The following is a 20923-nucleotide window of genomic DNA, read 5'->3' on the forward strand; positions in this document are numbered from 1 at the left end:
GGTTTTTAGTAGCAAAGCTTAACAATAATAACTTTGACTTTGTGTACATGTAATATAGAACATACTGAACCCCTTCTACTGAATTTGATGTCCGCAAACTTTTTTGATGTCCGCGGACATGTTCGGACAACAGTACCACTACCTAGAAAGTCTGGGGGGGTATGTTTAATTGTTATTTTATAACATAGTAACATTTAAAAATTCACAAAGTAGCACAGATACATATTATATGTAGTAATACATAAGAAATGTAACCCATATATGTAACACACATTTAAATACAATATGTTCTAAAATGGAATATACCAAATGAACATAAATTGGTTTCCAACATAATTACCTCACAGACACTCCACAACTAAGAGCAAGACCAGACCTACAGAGTACTCAGAACATATATTACCTGAAATAGTAAGTGTACTTCATTTTACTCATATATTTATAAACTTTCTGTATTAGATTAAAAAAATATATATTATCTTTTTTTTTCTCACAGAAATGTCTAGTACTCTGGTATGGCTAGAGGAGCACTTTCCACATGACAAAATGTCAGAGGATAGTGAAGCTAATGGTACACACTTTACAATATAATTCATTTAATTATTATTATTTGATATATATTTAACATATATATATTTTTTTTGTGCAGAGCATACCAAAATAGAAAATACCTTTGAAGAAACTGTTACGGATAACACTCTTGAAAACATAATAGAAAAAATTGATTTATTGTTGACCAATTTTAATAATTTGAAAATTTTGTTGAGGATCATTTTAAAACAAAAACCTCATACCATTGTCCCACATGTACTTGTCCCCCTCACCATATACCAGTCAATTATCCCCAAACCCTCTCCATAACCCAAAATGTGTTGATGAGACTTCCATCCCTTCTTCACCTGATACCAATCATGTTGAAACCCCTAATTCTCCTGTTTTTGTATCCATTTCTGCCTCACCTTCTCTGTCATAAATTGTTGATAAATAAACTTACATTTTTATATTGTGTTGTAATTAGTTTGTTTAAAAAAAAAACAATTTAGGTGTCTGAAGACAGCGCGGTTGTTCTGAAATGTTCGTAAATAAATGAAAATGGAGGTGTCCTGAAGAACACTATACCTGTCCATACTGTTCGCTAGCAAGTTGAAACTATTCTAGAACACACGCGGTGTCCTGAAATGTTCGTAAATAAACGAAAATGGAGGTGTCCTGAAGAACACTATACCTGTCCGTAGTGTTCGCTAGCAAGTTAAAACTGTTCTAAGAACACAAGTGGTGTCCTGAAATGTTCGTAAATAAACAAAAATGGAGGTGTCCTGAAGAATACTATACCTGTCCGTAATGTTCGCTAGCAAGTTGAAACTGTTCTAGAACACACGCAGTGTCCTGAAATGTTCTTCAAGAAACGAAAATGGAAGTGTCCTAAAGAACACTATACCTGTCCGTAGTGTTCGCTAGCAAGTAGAAACTGTTCTAGAACACACGCGATGTCCTAAAATGTTCGTAAATAAACAAAATCGGGGTGTCCTGAAGAACACTATACCTGTCCGTATTGTTCGCTAGCAAGTTGAAACTGTTCTTAGAACACATGTGGTGTCCTGAAATGTTCGTAAATAAACGAAGATGGAGGTGTCCTGAAGAACACTATGCCTGTCCGTAGTGTTTGCTACCAAGTTGAAAGTGTTCTAAGAACACAAGCGGTGTCCTGAAATGTTCGTAAATAAACAAAAATGGAGGTGTCCTGAGGACGCTATGTCTGTCCGTATTGTTCGCAAGGAAGTTAAACTGTTCTAAGAACAAACGGTTGTCCGTAACTGTTCGTTTGATGTGTGACACACTTTTAATTACTTCAAGACCCGAACGGACAGCCTCTTCCGTCGCGAAAATGTTTGCGGAGTGATCATGTGACCATGCCCACGCTGATCGCGTGTTTTGAATGCGGACACTGTTCGTGTCCCCGAACAATTTAAAAGTACATTTTCAAGTAATCCACAATATTTCTCAATAAAAACTCATCATAGGAGACCACCAGGGGGAGTGGAACATGCTGGACGTGCAAGTCCTGCGCTCCTGAATGCACCGCAGGGCCTAGTGGACACTACCAGTCCCCGGCCTGGATTACCAAGACCAGCCAGTGGGGAGCCCCTCTGAATGTAGCGGGCCCCACCCCGTGACCCGCAGCGAAGACCTTCCGGGGTGAGACCGGGAAGCGGAGCCCCAAGAAGGGCCCACAGAGCGCTTCCCAGCACCGGAGGCTAGTGTGCACCGGAGACGCCAGAGGCCCCAGACACCGAGGGCGGCCGACCCCGCGGCACCGCGACGAGGACTAGTGAAGCCGCTCGCCCCCACCCTGCGCTCACGACCTGTGTCGGACAGTCGGGTCCCGGAGGAGGCACAGCGACAGAAGAGATAGAGGGCCGCGGGCTCTGGAGAAGCGCTCCCTCGTCCCTGGGAGACCCAGGGCCCCTCCCGAGTTCCTGTGGAAACACGGAGTCCCACACGAGGACCCGCAGATGGCCGCCCCCGCAGGAGGAAACGGCCAACCCAGGATACTGGACCAGAGCACCACTGAGGGAGACACGGGGCGAGGACCCTCCACACGTGTTCACTGCCGACACGGGGTACCGGACGGGTGTCGCGGTCCCTGGGGGACGTGGCCCGGGCCCCCACTGACTACGGAGAGGAGCAGTTGAGCGCCAGTCAGCACTCTGGAGATAGTCCACCCAGAGCCCGATCTACCGCAGCCCGAGCCAAACCGTCGGCCCTGGACCCCCCACAGTGACTGGGAAGTGAGGAGGTGAGGAGAGCGTGGGCGGGAAGAGACAGACTGGATGCAGTGAAAGTGGGCTCCCCTCCTGCGCAACTTTCCATTGCGGCGCCCCCGCTCCCCACCTAGTTGGGGAGTAGGCCGGAGGCACCAAAGGGGCCGGGGATCAGACACCCTACTCCCCGAAGGTCCCACCTGTCAACACGGCACAACAACCCCACACGAGGCGCTCCACGCAGGACCTTAACACACCAAGCACGGGAGGGGCCTTGTACACCACAGAGTCCCCCGCGAGAGGACCCCAGACAGTGGCCCCACCCCTGGATGCGTCAAGACACCCAGACCATGGAAAGCACGCCAACATTGGGGGTGATCTCGTCTCTCCAGCGCTTCCGATGGCCCCACTCAGCCACGAGGGAGGCCCACAGAGACACCATGCCCTCAGGCGGCGAACCCCCCCCTGCACCACTCACGAGGGAGGATCTCAAGGACATCCTCCACGAGATCAAGGCAATCCGGACAGATATACAAGCGTCCATAGTGGATCTCAAGGGGAGGGTGGACACCTTAGAGGAGAAAATGGAGGGGATGGAAAACAACCACCTCCAGACGGACCTCCTGGACATGAAATATGAGGGGAAGCTAACGGACCTAGAGATAAGAGATGAGGACATAACCTTGAAGATAGACGATTTGGAAAACAGAGAGCGCCAGAACAACCTGCGTATCATGGGTGTGTCGCAGGAGAGAGGGGAGACAGAGGCGGATGTGGGGAGGAAGGTCCAGGGCCTGATAAACCAGCTCTTCACTTTAGAGGGGGGCAAAGAGGTCCAGCTGGAGAGAGCGCATTGAGGTGGAGGGGGTGCGGGTGGAGGCCCGAAGTCCATCGTGGTGAGGTTCCTCTGCTAAAGGGAGAAAATGGAGGTCCTGGAGTAGGCAAAGAGGCTGGGGAGCTTTATTTTTGAAGGCGACACAATTAAGATTTACCAGGACTTATCGTATCTTACGCTCACCCGCAGAAGAGAATGTCGTCCGCTCACCCAGTGGCTTACTGCTCAAGACATAAGATACAGATGGTCCTTCCCCTTCGCCCTGTCCTTTGAACGCGCTGGGGTGGACTACAGAGTGACCAGTGGCAAGGAGGCCTCGCAAGTACTGCAAGTGATCCAGGGGGTCGCCCTGGGTGAGGAAGACGAGGTGGGCACCCAAGCATCGGGTGACACCAGGAGAGAACCGGTTGGCCCTTGGGCCACGAAGAAGAAGACAAAGGGCAGGAGGAAATTCAGGAAACCAAACACCCCGACATCGGAGGCCGAAGGGGACCAGGTGGAGTAAGACAAACCAACATGGAGACCAAGATTATTTTATTAGCAACCCCGGCCGGGGACGCTAGTTTCATCAAGAGAACTGCGGTGCAGGAACATGTTCACACCCTGGTGGCTTGCCCGTTGGCAGGCGTCATGCAAGAGGGAGAGAAAAGGGAGGGGGGAGGCGAGGGGAGGGGTGACAAAGTCCTTGGGGCACAGGACATATCCAGTGTGGTAAAGAAGCGGGGCGGCTCTTACAGGACTGGGAAAACAAATAATCCATCAGAGAGAAGCAATGGCAGACAATGAAGAGAGGGGCCGGGTCGAGTCGCTTAGGATGGGCTCCCTCAACGTCAAGGGGCTTAACTCCCCAACGAAGCTCTCCCTCCTAGGAAGGGAAATGGGAAATGGGAGAGTGGATATTATGTTTGTACAAGAAACCAGGACGGTGAGGGGGGAGGAGAGGGCCATCCCTGGTCCACACGTGGGTCAGACCATCTGGGCATCCGGCCACATAAAGAAAGGAGGAGTCGGTATCCTGCTCCATAGGAATCAGAAATTAATGGAAGTGTCCACTTGGGAGAGGGAGGATGAGAGGGCCCTGGTAGTGTCCAGTAAGTTACATAATACCAGAGTAACCCTTGCAACAATATATTGCCCCAATACGGGTCAGAGGGAATTCGTCCAAGAGGCCCTGGGGGAGGTGATGGCTAAAGCAGATGGCCTTTTGCTCCTGGGGGGGGACTTTAATATGTGGGCGGACCGAGAGCTGGACCATAGTGGAAACGCAGGCCCTCTGAACAGCAGTGGGGGAACGCCTCACGGGGCATTGCGGGAAATAATGTGGGAGCAGGGGCTAGTAGACATATGGCGGGAGCTTCACCCGAGGCGCAAAGGATACACTTTCCACTCTGCGGCCCACGGCACCAGAACTAGAATAGATTATCTTTTCATTGGAAACCAGCACATGAGCAGAATAGAGGCCTGTGAGAATCGGCCCGTTAGCTGGTCAGACCACGACATGGTCTGGTCAGACGTATGTATGGCAGGCCTGAAATCCAGGGAATCTCTATGGAAATGCAACGATTTCCTGTTGAGAGACACGGTCTTTAAGGAAGAAATGGCAACAGCGATCAGGGAATTTTTTGAGGTAAATGACACGGGGGAAGTCAACAGGGAGATTGTGTGGGAGGCGGCAAAGGCAACCTGGAGAGGTAGACTAATCAGTGAAGGGGCCTCCAAAAAAAGGGTTAGGACCCTCCTGACCCACAGATTGAGATCAGAGATAATTATGTTAGAAAGGTCGGAGGGGAAGATGGAGACGGAGAGAGAGAGGGACCTGGGCATCGCTAGGGAAAAGAGACAAGAATTGCGGGAAATGGAGATGGGCAAAATTGTAGCGGGACTCCAACATTTACGCCAAAAATACTATGAAAAAGGGGACAAGGCGGATGCCATGCTGGCAGCAAAACTTCGAGGACAGAGGGCGGATAGATGGGTGGTGAGGTTAAGTAGTGGGGAAGAAGGGGACGTATCTGACCCGGAAGAGATTGCAGAGAAATTTGCGTCCTTCTATGAGGCTCTGTACGGGAGAGAGGGGGAGACGGAGAAGGAAGCCTTGGATGAATATCTCAAGGGGGTCACCCTCCCGGCTCTTGAACCCCTAGAAGCATCAATCCTCGATGCCCCGATAACGGAGGAGGAGGTAATAAGAGCCATAGCGGGCCTGAAGAGGGGTAGGGCCCCAGGAGAGGATGGGTTCACGGCAGGCTTTTACAAGACCTTCTCGGGCCTCCTGGCAGGGTTCCTGGCAGGTCTCTTCTCGCACATAATGGAGACAGGCAGAGCGCCCACATCCTTTGGCAAAGCTCTAATTACGGTAATCCCGAAGGAGGGGAAGGACCCGGCGGACAGCCGCTCCTATAGACCCATTTCCCTCTTGAATGTGGATGCAAAGCTATTCACCAGGATCATTGCTACTAGGCTGGGCGGTCATATGCCAAGGCTAATTCATCCCGATCAGGTGGGTTTTATACAGGGTAGGCAGGGGGCGGACACAATGCGGAAGACCTTACATCTGATGAAGGAGGCAGCGACAAGGGGTGGAAACCCGGTTCTGGTCTCTATCGACGCAGAGAAGGCATTCGACCGGGTCGACTGGGGATTCCTCCAGGGGGTACTCAAGAAACTGGGGCTGGGAACTGGGATCATACGAGCGATCAAAGCCTTATATGTGTCACCAACCGCCAGAGTCACAGTCAATGGGCGTCTGTCACGAGTCTTCCACCTCCAAAGAGGTACGAGGCAGGGCTGCCCTCTTTCCCCACTCCTCTTCGCCATGACAATGGAAGTATTAGCAGAGTATGTCAGGGGCTCCCCAGAGGTTCAGGGTATTGAGGTGGGGGAACGTACCTTTAAACTGGGTCTTTACGCAGATGATATCTTGCTCCACCTCCGGGAACCGACAAGGTCAGTCCCGGCAGCCCTGCAGGAAATTGAACGGTATGGTCGATTCTCAGGCTTTAAGGTGAATATTAGCAAGTCCATGATTTTCCCGTTTGCCTCTGATACGGATAGAAATGTTACTGAGCTTATCCCGCTACGCCTGCAGATCTGTACAGAAGGGATAAAATACCTGGGGATTAACATAGTGCGCCCCGGGGAGGATCTGAACCAGGCCAACTACCCCCCACTATTTGATAAACTGTTCAGAGAAATGGAGAGTTGGGGGAAGGGACAGATCTCCTGGATGGGAAGGATAAATGCTATAAAAATGAACCTGCTCCCCAGGGTGCTGTATGTCTTCCAGATGCTCCCCTTGGAAGCCCCAGACACATACCTCAGAGAAGCCAAGAGGCGCATAATGAAGTTTATATGGCAGGGCAGGAGACACAGAATTGGGTATGAGACCCTCACCCTCCCCAAAGAGAGAGGGGGGGGTCGCCTTGCCGGACCTGACAGTCTACCATAGGGCAGCCCAGCTCAGGGCCTTGGCCCCACATCTTATAGAGGACCCCAATAAACAATGGGTATACATCGAAAATCACTACCTGCACCCAGTCACTGTAGGCGAATGGCTATGGGTCCCCTTCAAAAAGCTCCCCAAAAGAATCAGGGATCACCCAATACTGGGTACAATGTGGAAAGCGCTAGCGGGGAAGGGAAATAGAGAGAAAGTCACAACATGGCCCTCGCCCCTGAGCCACATCTGGTTCACTCCAGTGCTAGAGGAGATCCCAGGCCACGAACACTATCAGTCATGGTTTGACGCAGGCCTCTGCAGGGTCGGCCAACTGGTGAGGGAGGACACCTTCATAAGCATCCAGGAGCTCGAGGAGGCTCTGGGGACTGGCAGGCTCTCCTCACTTCTATACCTTCGCCTTAAGGGAATTCTCATGAAACCAAAGCTGAAGCCCTGCATACAAAGGAAGCTCACCCCAGTCGAGAAAATCCTAGACTCCCACACGGAAATGAAATGCCTTATCTCTCTCCTGTACGGGGCTCTCTTAATCCCCCGTGAGGGATCGATTAAAAGTCTTAGAGGGAAATGGGAAAGGGACATGGGCCGGGACATTGGGGATGGGCTCTGGTGGAAATTATGTAGCAGGGCATTCAAGACATCTATTTCCTGCCAGTACAAGACACATGCCATCAAACTTCTCCATAGGTGGCAATATGACCCGATCACCCTCTCCAGGATGTTCCCAGACGTTGTCCCATTGTGTTGGCATGGTTGCGGTGAGAGGGCCAACTATTGGCACATGTGGTGGTCCTGCGAGAAGGTCCAAGTTTATTGGTCGGAGGTGCTCAGTTGGCTTAAGGATGCGGGAGAAGGGGTCTATCCATTGGAGCCACTCACACTATTATTTGGGCTATAGCAAAAGGATGAGCACTGGGAGAAGCTCCCGGACTTGACACACTCCTTACTCCTAGCAGCTAGGGCTGCACGGGCCAGGACATGGAAGAGAGCAGAGCTCCCCTCGAGGAGAGAATGGGTGACAGTGGCCAAGAATATTTATTTTATGGATAAACTAACAGCAGCACTTCATGGCTCAAGCTCGCAACTCGAGGCCGACTGGTTACAATTCATGGAGGTGTTTGCCAGCACAAACTGAGAGCCAGAAAGGTGATACGGCCACTCCACCCGGCCCGAAACCAGTTTCAGGATTGAACTTATTTTATGCTTCTAAAGAAAGCTGACTCATTGCGTCTGTTTATTTGCCCGGTCGGTGCCGCCCGAAGAACTTATCCACGGAAACGTGGAGCCTGTGCCCCAAGACGGGGGATTTGGAGGGGAGGGGGGTGGGGGGGTTGGTGAATACAGTGGAGAGTTACGGTCTTTGTTTGAAGTTGATAGGGGCATGTGCCCTAATGTAATCTCTTTTCAGTGCTCTTTGTTGTTCAGAAAACCAATAAAAATATATTATAAAAAAAAAAACTCACCATAGCACAAGTCCCACATACTAATCCTGAGTTTCTATATACTTTTTGAAACCTTTTGAACCTTTTATTGTGTTCGATCTGTCCGCGGACAGCGCGCATGTCCGCAAACCATGTACAAGCACCCCTATAAAAGACCACGCCCTAGAGCTTATTATCATTGTGTTTCTGGCTATTCTTCAGAACACAGCGATTTTTACTGCCACCTGCAGATTACACCATCATCGAGATGGCATCCATGGCTGAACTACTGCCACCTGGTGCTGCACCTGCTTCAGCACCACCCCCACCCTCTCCACCACCACCACCTCCCCAAGGGCCTGAAGAGGGGAACAGGAGTGAGGATGCAGAGGAGGAAGAAGAGGATGACGAGAATGAGGTAGTGGAAATCCTTACTACCCACACTAGGCATGAATCTTGGGTGTGGCGGTTATTTACCATTCATGGGAATGGTCCTAAGGCTTGTGCGAACCGAGTCATCTGCAATGAGTGCAAAATTGTACCCAGTCGTGGGAGGCATGGTTCGTACAGCTTTGGGACCACAACCATGAAGCGTCACCTCAAGTCATTTCACTCTGGGGCCATTTGCAGGGTTGTACCTTGCGAGGAGCATAGTAGGTTGATTTCCTCTACTTCATCCTCCGTTTCCGATCCTGTCACCACAAGGGACACCTCTGTGGGACAGCGTCTTCCTCAAGCTGCCTCACAGGCCATACATAATGCTGATGACCCTTACCTTTCGAGGGTCACAGTTGTGTGTATGTACTGCAACACAGTACTCTGCAGGGGGGAGCGACTTCGTAGTGCTTTTGAGACTATCGTCTTAGAGCACGAGAAGACCTGCTCACTACCCAAATAAAACCCACTCTACATCTTCCTCTCTCAGCTCACCCTTTTTTATCCCCCTGGTTGGTGTCCCCCTTTTCCCCTCCTTTCCCCTCTTCTCCTAGTGTGTCGTCTATAAAAAACCAAACAAATATAAAATAACAAAAATCCCAAAAAAAGAAGGCTCTTTTCAGAGCCACCTTTCACAGTTAAAAAATAGAAGTGAAAATAAATGAAGCAGGGCCCTTTGTATATTTTAGAAGTCCGCGGACAGTCCACGGACGTCTAAAATTTTGGGGTGCTACCCTATCATAGGCATTGCAATTTTCTCTGGGAGGAAGTGGTGGCTCTGAAAAGAGCCTTTGGGAGGTGTTTGTGTTTCAAAAATTATAAATACTCAACACCTACTTCAAAATGGATGCTGTAATTCTAAAAAAGGTCGCAATGCATTTAGTATGTTTCTTAGAAAAATCTGATTGCAAGCATGTTAGATGTACTCCATCTCTGCGAAAAATGTATGTACTACGAAACATAATATTTTCATTGTGAAAAGAGGACATGCCAAAATCTCTTAGAAAGGCACAAACAGCCTTATTGACGTTGCGCCTTGCTTTCTCCATTTGTGGACCAAATGAAGAAGAACAAAGCCACATTTGTCTATGCGCAATCCGTGAAAAAATTACTTGAGAATTTGGAAACATGGCCATGACCTTCCCAAGTCCTTCTTTCATTGCAAATCGCAAAGAAATTCCAGACACATGTCCTAAACTGTTCCCTCCACAATGAATTATAATTATATCTGGATGTTGCTCTGTCTCCAAAGTAGCACAGAGAGGTAACTAGTCCAACCACTTCATTCCATGTACTCCATGCCAGTGTATTTCCACATGTGGGAATCCAAGATCTACAGCTAGTCCACAGTTTTCTGCATGCACCTTCAACCAATGTATCCACGAGTCTCCCAAAATCCGAACAACCTGTTTTCTGAAACACACATCCATAGCTATCTGTTCTTCTCTCAGCAAAAAGAGTATCTGAGAAACTTTCTCCTGGCACAACACACCCACTAAACTTTCCTGACCAATCCCTTTCAGTGCTCATTCTCATTTGCATGACTTCTGAACCCAAAAATCCCCAGATGTAAAACCCGATGTCCGTGAACTACCGCCATGTCCGCGGACATATCGTAACATGAACAGCCCTTCTACCATTTCCACTTCACTCTCTATGCCATTCCCTCATTGGATGTAGCTAAGAAGTCACATGACCATCCACCAATCACATTCAAGACCTCTACATCTAACTGCATCATCATAGATTAGCACTGCAAATGTACTGCGAATCTCTCTGAGTAGAAGTGTCATATCATTGGCAAGCACCATCTACAAGAAATACTGTACAAGTCTCCAAGATTTCTACTTGCAGCTCCATGTATATCCATATGCATGAACACAAACTACAGGTATGCATATTTTCTGTACAGTACATGAACACATTTTCTAACTGACTTTTAGCTTGTATAATCTGTAAAATGAATCTACTGTCTTTTTTTAATCTAATCTCCTAAAATCAACTGTCACTTACAAACCTTCATACTGTTCAATTTCTTTATACATATACACACACACACTCAAATCATGTTAAACTAACATTTTTTAAATGAAATATATAGACTACATATAGTCAAACAAAATTGCATGCACACTATATTCAAATCTCAAATAATGATACTTGCACAATTACATATTTATTTATTTCTTTATTTATTTAATTACTTACATTTATATAGGACAAGCAGCCCATTACATTGAGGCACTATTACTTGGAAGAGCTTAGTTACAGGAATAATGGTATTCAGTGCTACGCTATAAATTTCACAAGACAAAGTAAAGATATTTTGTTTGCTACAGTTAGTAATTGCAATACAATTTGTTCATTAAGAACATATCATATGTATTCAACTGGTGTGACGTATCTTATGTAAATAAGATAGCTTTAATGGTTTTGAGAAAGCTGCTGAGGATGCCAATTAAAAATTAAAAACAGTGCTATATACAAACAAAATCACTAATTTGTTTCTTTTACAATTGCATTGAAGACCATTCTCCTGAAAAGAAGCAGCTGAATTTAAAGTACAAAGAAGAACTAAGAAGTAACCTGCTCATTTTAGAAAAAAAGTAAGTAGAATATCACCATAATATTTGTATTATTACTCAAACACACTGTAATGTTAATTAATGCTATTTCTGTGCCTAATAATAGAGATTTTGCAACATTCTGTCCACAAATCCCCATGCCTTAAACAGCGATTTACAGTCAGAATGGCCCACAAATTCCTATTTTTCGGCACACAAATTACCCAACTCAACCGCTAGAATTTAGAAGTTATAGAACAAATAACTGTTTTAATTGTATAGCATTAGATATATTATTTATACTTCTCCACACCACTAGCTTACTTTTTTCTGTCCTCTGAACCCCAGTTTAGTAACACATTAATTCAATAATACCCATCCCTACTAGTTGTAGTTCCCAATGCACAATCACACACCATTACATACACCTTTATCATCTTACTCAAACACTCTTGCACACAGCACACATACATTGCAGAACACCCCAACCCATACCTTCTTTATTTTTTTCAACAGACCCTAAAGAATGCCTACCAAAAATCAAGTCCGTAGAAAGCAACGCAGAAGTAGAGCACATGAAAATAAAAGTGTCCAACATAAGCATCCATCTCTAGCACAATTTGTAAAAAAAGTTCAAACAAAACAGCTAATACAGTCATTTAGTGAAACAAAAGAAGTTTCAAGTACAAAAACTTTGCATCCTCTATCAAAATGTAAACCAAACCAAAAAACAATTAACAGAAAATCAGCTATCACTACAGATAAAACTGCTTCTTTAAATCTTGACATAGTTCAAAGTAATCATACCAAGAAAAGTATTTTAGCCAAAATGTTCTGTCACAAAGTCCCTCAAAATCTTATAAAAACAGGAGAGAAACCATTTTCAACGCTTAAAACCTATCGTAGGAAATTAATCTTAGATGCTTTGATAGACAGTGCAATTCTTCTCAAAAGAAAGTTATTTATTTTAGTGTTAAACAAAATGAAACCACTAACAAAACTAATAACTAAATTACCAAAAAAACTTCTCAATAAACGAAATGTCAACAGAAAGAACTTCTTAAGTATCTGCGGAGGTGAATGGAGTCACACTACGAGCACAGAACCATACTTTAATAAAGAAGTGTACAAACAAAAGCAAACAAATACAATTGCCATACATAGCAGTGGTCGAGGTTATGAAAAAGTTAATAATACCATAATGGAACAAGAAGTACTCCTCACAAAAATATGCCCTAAAAACTTAGAATTACCCCTCCATTCAACTGAATCAGAACGTCTAGTGTACAAATGGCCATGCACGTCAATGTGTAACATTCCCAAACAATTTTTCAAGTCTTTATGCCAATTCCTTAATCAATATGTGAAAAGCAAAGACAAAATCAAAATTAAACTACTTCAAAATATGGATACCTGTCCAGTACACAAGTACACAGGACTACAAGGACATTCATTGGCCTGCATTACAGGACCTACTTGCAAAACCACCTTCCATGATATCAAAAGGATATCAACACATCATTCAACTATAAGAAATCTAGTTTATAAACTGTACTATGCTATAAGTCCTGCTTTAGCAAAAGCCAAATTAAATAACATTCTTCTACATGGTACAGCAAAAGACCTTCTAGAAGAAATCGACTATATTCGGAAAAAATATTTTGGAAGTGAAACCCACTTACATAATGAAATAGCTGTAAACCAAATTAGTAACAATTCTACACATGGCAAACTTTTACTACACACATACAAACAATAAATACTAAAATTTAAAAGTACATCAGCTGAAGTACCAAACCGTATGTTGCCGCAGAACTTTTTATAAAAGAAACACAAAAATTGTAGACCTATCATACAAAATAGAAGACAATGAAGATTCTAAATGGTTTGAATTAGCTCTCTACCTTATAGCAGAAAACAAATACAAAACAACTGAGCCCGTAATACTTTGTAGTTACTGCACTACAAAACTTGACCACAACCAAACTCCTTCATGTGCTATCACAAATAATTTGGAATTATATCCACTACCAAAACCCCTTCAACAACTTAATTTATATGAGAACATCATAATTCAAACACTGCACCCATTTTAAGCAATAATACGCCTTCAACCCAAAACTGCAAAATTACCTCGCTTTGAATTAGTGAAAGGTATTTGTGGAAAAGTGGTGTATTTTCCATTAGATCTAAAAGAAAATGTGCACACTCTAGGAGTGCAATGTCCAATGCAACAATCTTTAATTATCTTGGTAAATGGAGTACCTACAAAAGACAAAAGAAATTGTCAACAGCTGGTAGATTTACATAAAATTAGAGAAGCCTTGCAATATCTTAAAGAGAATAATGAATATTACAAAGAAATTAATATTGAAGAAAACTTGAAGGATACAACTGAAATAATTCAAGAGACACAAGAAGCTGGTCAATTTGAGCTACTAGATCCTGCTACAATATCAAACAATTTAGACCATTATACAATTCATCCATTGCACTCTAATGACACCATAGAAGATGCACTGGTAACATACCAAATGCGTCAAACAAAAGGATCACCAATCAGCATATGGAAAAAAGGTATAGAAGCACGTTCTTTTCCTCTACTCTTTCCTACTGGCAAAGGAGGAAGGTACGATGATAGACCTATTCAAATATCAGCATCAGAATACCGCTCATTACGGATGTATTCTGAAGATCCCAGATTTAGACAAAATGTGGAATACATATTCCACCTACTCTTTGAAAGTGAACTAGCAACTTTATGTTACGGAGTTGCACACATATTAAGATCAGGATCACACTTTCAAAATATGACAGCTACACAATTATTACAAAAAGTGCAACACAAAGATGAGGTTTTACAATCAAATATTACAAATCTATTAGCAAATATGCGTGGTACTAAAGAGTACTGGTTTCGACATCATGGAGATGTACGTTGTATGATCAGAAACCTTGGGCCACCCACTTGGTTTGTTACATTAGGTTGTGCAGAATATGCATGGGAAGATTTACATGATTTCCTACGCATATCAAACAAAAACCAAACAAACAGAGATATAATAACACCTGGAGAACTTTGTTCTTTGGATCCTGTTAATGTTTCAAGATATTTTCACCATCGCTTCATTGCTATGCTTCATTTTATTTGTAATAAAACGGTTCCTCCCCTTGGAGAAGTGCAACACTTCTTTTGGAGAAAAGAATACCAAGCCAGGGGAGCAACACATATCCACAGGCTTTTATGGATTAAAGATGCTCCTAAATTTGGTCAAGACAGTGATGCCACTGTTTTACAGTTTATTGAAAAATATGTCACTTGTGAAATTCCATCGGAATCCAAAAATAGTGATCTTCATGAACACATTTTACAATTTCAAAGACACAAATGTGGCAAATATTGTTGTCGCAAATACAAAAACAAAGGGAAATACTACACCAAATGCCGATTTGGTTTCCCTAGACCAGTTACAAATACAGGTCAAGTGAACAACCTCATGTCTTCAGTTAGACATAGTGTTAAAGGTAAGTTACCTAAAAATACATATTACATAGAAAGAAAAGAAGAAGAAAAATATATCAATGATTACAATGCAATCATTGCCCACTTATGGAATGCAAACATAGATGTGCAGTACATTGCAGACAATTTTTCTGCAGTTGCACGGTATGTCACAGCATACTTCACCAAAGCAGAAAAGAAAGAGCTGCAAGATCTCTGGAATGACCTGTCATCAGATAAAACAGTATATCAAAAATTATACATCTTGGGCATAAAAATGCTGTCCCATAGAGAATGTGGATCCTATGAAGCAGCTGATCGTTTAACTGGTAGTGCACTGTATGGTAAATCGGAAAATATGGTATGGCTAAGTCTTGGTCCAGCTAAATCTAGAAAAAGAGTTCTAAAATCATACAAAGATATAGAAACAATAGCCAAACATGATCCCAACAGCCAAGACATTTTAAAAAACAATTTATTGGACACATACTACCCAAACAGGAGTACCAATTTGGAAACCATGTGTCTATACCAAATAGCCCAAAACTACACATACAAAAATAATGTAAAACCTGATGAAAAAAACGGTAAATACAGATTGACAAATTGTGAAGGCAGCTTAGTAAAACTCCCCAAACCAAATTTAATTAATCATATCAAATTGTCATTAAAGACCCCTCAACATAAAGAAGTATATTACTTGTCCGTGCTACAACTCTTTAAACCATGGAGAAAAGAAGAAGAAATACTAGATAACTATGAGTCATATGAAGACGCTTTCAAAGCAAATGAAAGCACTATAACTGATGTAAACTTTACAAGGTACAAAACAATGTTGCACAATGAACAACAACACGAAGAAGAACTCCAGGCCCAACTAGATAAGGACACTCCTGACAGTAGTCAACCTTCTGTAACAGGAAGCCAAGAACCACTGGGAGAGCCACTAATAGAAAATGAGGCAGAATTAGCTATGCCAGAAGTAGAAAACACCATTTGTCAATATGAAGATAAAGAAGACTTAACTATACTACAATCAAAACTAAACAATGAGCAACGTAGCATTTTTCAAGAAGTAACAAAATAAATTGCACATGGTGTACAAGATGAAAACAAAGAATGCACCTGCCAAAATTACAAACCTATACTATTGTACGTCAGTGGTGAAGCTGGTTCTGGCAAAACATTCCTAATCAAAATCATCAGTAAGTTCCTTCAACAATTGACAAACAACAAACTGTCAGCTGTTGTCACTGCTCCCACAGGTTTAGCTGCCTGCAACATAGGTGGTGTCACTTAACACCGGTTACTACTCCTGCCAGTAGAACACCAAAACAAATTAGACTATTACAAGCTTTCTGTAGAAGCTGCAATGGAACTACGCAGAGTATGTAAACAAATGAAAATGCTACTAATAGATGAAGTGAGCATGGTGTCCAACCTAATGTTGGCTTTGATTCACCTCAGATTACAAGAAGTACTCAAAACAAACTATGAAGAGCCCTTTGCATTAAAACACATTATTGTTTTTGGAGATCTTTTTCAATTGACACCAGTAAAAGGTGAGCCTATTTTTAAAACATTAGGGCACAAACTCTGCCGTAACACTGTTGGCAGCATTGGAAATGTCAACCTTTGGCAACATTCCGAATACAGAGAATTAACTGAAAACATGTGGCAATCTACAGATCTCACTTATGCCAACATCTTAAAAAGTATCAGAGTTGGTATACTTTCTAAAGAAGCAGAAGCAATATTGAAAACCTGACACATTCATGCACTTTATGGTGATAATACATGTGCTACAGATGTTATGGAACAATTAGCCCACAAAAATGTCAATTGTATGGCCTTAATGCCAACTCTTGCAAGCTGTTTAAAATTCAATGAAATAATGTTAAGTAAAGAAATGCAACCAATAATGGAAATTAGCGCCACAGACAAACTAGATGTACATGGTATGACACTACCCATGTGTGAGAAAGCCACAACAAGACTAAATATTTTAGAAAAATCAATCTCAAACACAGCAGGCTTGGAAAATATATTAAAATTATCCTTAAATTGCAGAGTAATGCTTAAACGTAACCTTGATGTGGACCAAGGACTAGTTAATGGAGCACTGGGTACAGTTGTTGGCTTTCAAACATATCCACGTGACAACAAAATTCAGTTTGTCAATATTCTTTTTGACAAACTTTCAGAAGTAAAAAGGATAGGACGCTCAACAGCTGGATTCCTTCTCTTCAAAGACATGTATAAGCAGAGAACCATTTTCTCTAACTCTTGCATACGCAGTCACCATTCATAAATCACAAGGTCTTACCCTAGACAAAGCAATGATAGACATTGGTAACACAGTCTTTAAAGAAGGCATGAGCTACGTAGCACTATCACGCTTACGTACACTTGACGGTCTATTTCTAATCAACTTTGATGCAAGCAAAGTAAATGCTGATATTCCTTGCATTTTAGAATACGATAGACTTCGCTCAATGTACACCCCCTATCTAAACACATATTCTGTACCACAAAAAGTAAAACGTTCTAAAAGAAAACTAAATCAAATAGAAATGCAACAGGATGCCACTGCAAATACTCCAAAGAGAGTAAAAGAAACTAAAACTTCATCAAGTACCACAAACATAAAAGCACCCATTAGGGAAAGTAAACCAGGAACTTCATCAAAGAAGGAAGACAAATTAAAAAAAAAAAATCAATCAGATATAGAACTACCTGGTCCATTTAAACTCTCAAATATAGTTTGAGTAAGTTGCTACGCAAACGTAGCAATGAATATTCTATTTCAGTTGCCACCAATTGTTGACAACATTTACTTACACAGTACAGACCAACTGTGTTTGCAAATGTTAGTACTTCACAGAAATGCAACAGACAATCCTGATAACACATATAGTGTTTATGGAATAAGACAACAATTGGACTACTGTGCTGGAATGGTTAAATTCACTATAAACTCACAGGAAGATCCACAAGAATTTCTAATGTACTTACTACAAGTACTGGAAAATAAAAACATACCTATATATGAAATCTTCCAGATTTCATACATGTGGAAACATACATGCACTCTCTCCAACAATGTGACACAAGAAGAAATCCCCAATGAACGCTACATATATATCAATACCTAATTGTGAATCCATTCCATTTCAGCAACTTGTACAAAATGCAAACCATGGTAGATTATGTACTACCTGCAATTCGGATAATCGCTCCACGTTAGTAATACAAACACATAGTAAATACGTAATACTAATGCTTCTACGTTACAATGCAGATCTTACCGAAAACAACTGCAAGCTGACTGGATTCACACATGGTCAAATACCACTTGGTAAGAAAACCTTCACAACAATAGGTATAATCTACCACGCAGGAGCCACAACCAATTCAGGGCACTACACTGCATATATAAAAAAGAAATGTGGATGGTTTGAATGTAATTATAGTACCATTACTCTAAAGCAGAGATTACCAGCAAATCTTACAAACGCTTATTTAATGTTCTTAAAACCAAAATTTGATAACTAAACTGTACTTAAACCTTAAGTAAACTTGTAGTAAAACAATATAAACTGTTAAAATATTCCAAAAGCTATCTAACTGCCCAAAATACCACAACAACTAATCAGATAAATGAATACCACTAAATTAGAGCAAAAAAAATAGGCAGTTAGAATACGCCAATTGGTATCTAACTGTTCCAAAATTTAACAATATCCAAACATATAAATCAATACCACTAAAATATATAAAAAAAATAAACAGTTAGAATACGCCTACTGGTATCTAACTGCTCCAAAATTTTACAATATCCAAACAAATAAATAATATGTTACTGCTCCATAAAACTGCAACAAGCCAATGTATAAAGCATTAGCCAGAAACAACAAGTGAACACTGAAAACAAACAAACAAATAAACTGTAGCATAACAGAAAAAGGTTTTTTTTTTAATCCAACATGGATTTTATTTTCTCTCACAGACCCAATGATTTTATCAACAAACACAGAAACTAGGCAAATCGCACAGTATTCTGGTTTGTAATCTACTAAATATGAGATTCCATAAAAAAAACAAATGTTGATTATACAATGTAATAAGTCATTACAAAATACTAATACGAACATACTATTTTCTTTTATCACAGAAATGAACAAAAAATACATGTACTCCAGTTACTAAACCAAAACGTAAGTATATTATAATAAGTACAACCATCGCAGCATATCACAAACTTAATGGCTTATAACTTTGTTCCTCATAAATTTCTTTTTCACTCAAAGTTATAAGCAACTATAAGTGTGATATGCTGCGGTGGTTGTGGCCAGGGCATAGAGTCTTGGGTGCATGGCCAAATGGCCATGCACCCAAGACTCTATGCCCTGGCCACAACCACCGCAGCATATCACACCCATTGAGTCAAACATTTCAACTATGGAGTATGGAAACTTTTAATGTCCGCGGACATTATGAGTGTTCTTAGAACACTTTCAACTTGCCAGCGAACAATACGGACAACGTCCTCAGAACACCCCCATTTTTTTATTTGCGAACATTTCAGGACAACGCGAGTGTTCTTATAACACATTCAACTTGCCAGCGAATAATACAGACAGCGTCCTCAGTACACCCCCATTTTGTTTATTTACGAACATTTCAGGACACCACGAGTGTTCTTAGAACACATTCAACTTGCCAGAGAACAATACAGACAGCGTCTTCAGGACACCCCCTATGAACATTTCAGGACACCGCGAGTGTTCTTAGAACACTTTAAACTTGACAACAAATAATACGGACAGCGTCCTCAGGACACCGCCATTTTGTTTATTTTCTAACATTTCAGGACACCGCCAGTGTTCTTAGAACACATTCAACTTGCCAGAGAACAATACGGACAGTGTCTTCAGGACACACCCTACGAACATTTCAGGACACCGCAAGTGTTCCTTGAACACTTTAAACTTGACAACGAACAATACGGACAGCGTCCTCAGGACACATCCATTTTGTTTATTTACGAACATTTCAGGACACCACGAGTGGTCTTAGAACACATTGAACTTCCCATCGAACAATACGAACAGCGTCCTCAGGACACCCCCATTTTGTTTATTTACGAACATTTCAGAACACCACCAGTGTTCTTAGAACACAATCAACTTGCCAGAGAACTATATGGACAGCGTCTTCAGGACACCCCCTACGAACATTTCAGAACACCACGAGAGTTCTTAGAACACATTCAACTTGCCAGAGAACAATACGGACAGCGTCCTCAGGACACCCCCATTTTGTTTATTTACGAACATTTCAGGACACCGCGAGTGTTCTTAGAACACATTCAACTTGCCAGAGAACAATACAGACAGAGCCTTCAGGACACCCCCTACGAACATTTCAGGACCCCGCGAGTGTTCTTAAAACACTTTAAACTTGACAACGAACAATACGGACAGCGTCCTCAGGACACCCCCATTTTGTTTATTTACGAACATTTCAGGACACCGCAAGTGTTCTTAGAACACATTCAACTTCCCCTCGAACAATACGGACAGCGTCCTCAGGACACCCCCATTTTGCTTATTTGCAAACATTTCAGGACATTGCGAGTGTTGTTAGAAAACATTCAACTTTCCATCGAACAATATGGACAGCGTCCTCAGGACACCCCCATTTTGTTTATTTACGAACATATCAGGACACCACGAGTGTTCTTAGAACACATTCAACTTTCCAGAGAACAACACGGACAGCGTCTTCAAGACACCCCCTACGAACATTTCAGGACACCGCAAGTGTTCTTAGAACACTTTAAACTTGACAATGAACAATACGGACAGCGTCCTCAGGACACCCCCATTTTGTTTATTTTCCAACATTTCAGGACACCGCCAGTGTTCTTAGAACACATTTAACT

The sequence above is a fragment of the Ambystoma mexicanum genome, chromosome 8 (assembly GCF_040938575.1).
Source record: "Ambystoma mexicanum isolate Mex_15411 chromosome 8, UKY_AmexF1_1, whole genome shotgun sequence".
Taxonomy (NCBI): Eukaryota; Metazoa; Chordata; class Amphibia; order Caudata; family Ambystomatidae; genus Ambystoma; species Ambystoma mexicanum.